Here is a 4482-nt window from a genome sequence, read left to right on the forward strand (position 1 = left end):
AATCCACTCTACAACCCTCATTGCATACTCCTACGATAAAAATAATGCCCTAAAATATAATACTTTTAGACTATTCTCTCCCCCATAGACTCTTGTGTGTGTGTGTGTGTGTGTGTGTGTGTGTGTGTACTGTCAAATCTGATCTGACTAGTACAGGAGAAGATTGTCCCTCCTTCTCCAGCAGAGCATCTGGTGGATTCGAACCGCTCACCTCTGCAATTGCAGTGTAAATTCCCTCTTACTTAGCATGCCACTATTCTGACTCACAAATGACAGAAAATTTGGATTCATGGAAGTAAAAGGTAAGTGTGGATAGGGTGCTCTTCTTTATTTTGTTTCCGCCCAGATATATTTCTATTTCTTTTCTCTCTCTCTCTCTCCATTTGTTTGAGTAACCACCCTTTCCCCACTCTCAGTCTATGGAGGTCAATTATGAACATATGATCTAATCAGAATCGTTTTCTTTTATACATAATGATTGGGCCCGGATTTATAACCCAGTGAGGTTCAATTCTGGGAGTTTTGTCACAAGTGCTAGAAAGAGAGACACTTGGAATTAGAAATCTGTAAGGTAGAAGCTGCCAGGAGGCAGCAATGTTGTTGTTGTTATTAGGTGCCGACAAATTGAGTACGGCTCACAGTGACCCTTTGAACAGTAGATCAGAGCCCTGTTTTATCCTGTGCCATCTTCACACTTCCTGACACACTCAAGCCTATCACAGCAATCACTATGTCAATCCATCTGGTCAATGTTAGTCTGGACAAAGAGGGCCAAAGAGAAGAATGAAGAATTAGAACTCAAATGCTAATGGCCTTGCTTGTTGCAGATAAGAAGCGAAAACAGCCTTGCCTGTCTGGCTAAGCTAGCAGGTGGCTCATAAATCATAGTGGAATGTCCCTCGCTAAAGACTCCGTTTATAAAAATCCTCCCCAGTAAGTTCACAGTGTGACTTCCCATTCTGCCTCTCCAGGATGAGGAACTCACCCGGGAGCTCCCTTTCCCCCCTTTAATAAAGCTGCATTAAGCTTTCTCTTGTTCTCTCTGATTTCTTCTTTAAGTCCACTAACCTAACCTAACAGTCAACAGTTTCCACCTCCTTCACTGATCCCCCACCCTGCCAAGCATCATGTCCCTCTCTGAGGACTAGCTCCTCTTAGCAACACGCCCAAAGTATGTGAGGCTAAGCTTCATTGTCTTTGCCTCCAAAAAGGACTCTGGTTGCACTTTTCCCAAGGCATATCTCTTTGTTCTTTTGGCAGTGCATGGGATGTTCAGTGCTCTTCTCCAACACTACAACCCAAAGGCATCAATTCTTCTGTCATCCCTATTCATTGCCCATTGGTAATTGTACCAATTAGAACATTGGTAATTGAACCAATTAGAACATTGTTCTAATTGTTATAGTGTGGGAAGCCAAATGTCAAACCAAATGCTTAATCGGGAATTGAAGGAAGCACCAATACAAGCTGGAATTCCTCTTGCAGCAGATCACAAGGGATGAGCTGCTGTTTGCCACTAGGCCACCAGAGCTCCTTTGCAGAGAGAGTGCTAAGAGCTTTTGCTTCCTGTAGACAAGAAGCTGCCAGGGCCCCTTGCAGAGGGAGTGTTAAGAGTCCATACTTGTGAACTACTTCCTTCCTGAGCTGAGCATAAGGTTGACAATAGGGAAAAACTCCATTTGCAAAAGAATTCTCTTTGTGATTTACTTCCTGGTGATTCTCAATAAAGTCACAGAGAAGCTTGGTTCAGCACTTCAATCTTCAAGCTGTTTGACCCCTTCCTTATGCTGGTTTTTTCCATTCTTGGTGTCCCAGTCTCACTATTTCTCTATGTTCCAGATGACAAAAGCACATCACTTGTCAGTTAGTTTGCTGTACTGAGATAACTTGTCTTTGCTGTGAAACTGAAAGCTGTGCCACTGGCATGTCAAATGCCATATAGGTTATCCATAGTGGACAGGCTTAAGTAGAGCTCCTAGATTAAGACAGACTAGGAAGCAGGATTGGCTATCCACTTCTTAAATAACAGGACTTTGAAAAACTTTTGAACACTAGAGGAGTGAGCAGTAGAGAAGACACTGCAATAGGGAGGAGGAAGAATAGCTAGGTAGGGGATAGAAAGAGGGGTAAAATCCTGAAGAAACTGTTTAGACACCTGAATCAAGCCTTGCCTGAAAGCCACTAATCTGGATCTTAAATCAGTAGAGCCTTTTCTTCCATTTCAATGCATTTGAGTTGGATGCCTGTCATCTGTAAATTAATAAGAAGAATTCTGACTTTTGCAGACAGAAACATTTGTGTAAACAGTGTGTAAGTGCTATAAAGACTAATTGCTATGCTCTATTGTAGATTATTCTTTTATAACATGGCATTTGGACTTTTACTTCCTTATATCCTAAAACTAGTTATTCATTTATACGGGTACTATCATGGCCTTATAAATCAAATCTAAGCTATGGCTTCCAACAAGCTAAGTGATGTCTACTAAATTCAGGTAATTGGGAAGAGTTACAACTATATAACCCAAGAGAAATAAACTTAACTGTCAAAAAGCAACAAGAACATTCATTGCACCTTTCCCTTCAAAATAAGCCCAAACTCGGAAAAAATTCTACAGCTCAACAACAACAAAAATAACAACAACTCACTGCTGTTAAGTCTGAATTGACTCATACTTGACCCTCCAGGGGGTTTTCAGAGGTTCTAAATTTCATGGGAGGAGACGGCTCATCTTCCTCCTGTGGAGCAGCTGGTGGATTTGAACACCAGCCTTGGGTTGGCAGCAAAATGTCTTATACCCACCAGACCATCAGAGGTCCCTTAGAACAAATAAACTGTGGCTGTTGATCAATTCTACAACAACATATTACACAGCAACAACAAAGACTTAATACAACAGCACAGATGAATCTAACACAATGATGAATGAAAGAAGTCAGACATCAAAGATTACATACTGCATAGCATGTATACAAAGTTCAACATGAGGAAAACAAATGTTGTTGTTGTTATGTGCCGTCGAGTCACTTGCGACTCATAGCGACCCTGTGTACATAACAGCTCTAAACTCTGCCCTGTCCTGTGCCAATCGCACTGTCTCTGACACTCCCATCCCAATTATCCCAGTCACTGAATCAATCCACCTCACAGAGGGTCTTCCCCTTCTGCGCTGTCCCTCCACCCTCCCAAGCATGATGTCCCTCTCCAAGGACATGTCCAAAGTATGTTAGACGGAGCCTCAGAATCCTTGCCTCCAAGGAGTCACCCAGTTTAACCTTTTCTAGGATGAATCTGTTTGTTTTCCTAGCAATCCATGGTATTCTCAGTACTCTTCTCCAGGACCACAGCTTAAAGGCATCAATTCTCCTTCTATCCTCCTTGGTCATTGTCCAACTCTCTGATGTATAACAAGTGATTGCAAAGACCATGGCCTGTATCAGACGCACCTTAGTCTCCAGAGAGACACCATTGCTCTTCAGTACTTTGGAGAGGTCCCTAACAGCAGACTTTCCCATCGCAATATGTCTTTTAATTTCCTGACTGCTGGTGCCAAGAGTGTTGATTGTGGAACCAAGCAGACTAAAGCTGTGAACAATCTCTATCTCGTCACCATCCATCCTGATGCTGCCAATTGGCCCAGTGGTGAGAATCTTTGTCTTCTTGACATTGAGTTTTTTGGAAGTAGATTGCTAGGCTTTTCTTCTGGTGTACCTTTGGATGAACAACAAATAAATGGTGATAAATATAATTTCCATAGAATTATGTAGAATCAATGTAGAGTTGTCCTGACTACATGACAAAGCAGAACTGATCTAGAAGTCTCCCAAGGCTGTTCTGCTTATGAAACAAAGCAGACTGTCATTTTTCTCCCAAAGAGCAACTGATGGATTCAAACTCTCAACCTTTCAACTTGCAACTTAACCAATGAGTCTTTTAAATGGTGATAAAGGTCAGAATGGATGTTACCTTGGAGGAGTAAAGAGGTAGATAATCACTGAGAAAGGACAGGAGGAAATGTTCTGTATTTTGATCTTGGTAGTGGTGACATAGAAAAGGGTAGGTGTACGCATGTGTAAAAATTCATCCTGTGGTATACCTAAGATTGCTATTAGCTGCTGTTGAGTTGATTCTGACTAATGGGAATTCACTGCTTTGTAACTAAGCTGTTTTTGTATGCCATCGAGTCAGAACAGATTCATAGCTGACTTTGCAGCAGGTTTTCAGAGGCTGTAAATTGCATGGGAAGAAATTGCCCACTTTTCTCCCTCGGAGAAGCTAGTGGATTTGAACTAACACAATTCCTTACCACTAGGCCACCAGAGGCCTCTCTCTTAGAAATATGCTAGTTCTTAATTTTATATGTTCTGGGAGATGTAATTGCTATCTGAAAAGGTGGAATTTCAAGTTCATCCAAAGGTACACCAGAAGAAAAGCCTAGCAATCTACTTCCAAAAAAATTATCCATTATTCCCCCTATGGAAC

The sequence above is a fragment of the Elephantulus edwardii genome, unplaced genomic scaffold (genome assembly GCF_000299155.1).
Source record: "Elephantulus edwardii isolate Elephantulus edwardi_28Jun2011 unplaced genomic scaffold, EleEdw1.0 scaffold00117, whole genome shotgun sequence".
Classification (NCBI taxonomy): Eukaryota; Metazoa; Chordata; class Mammalia; order Macroscelidea; family Macroscelididae; genus Elephantulus; species Elephantulus edwardii.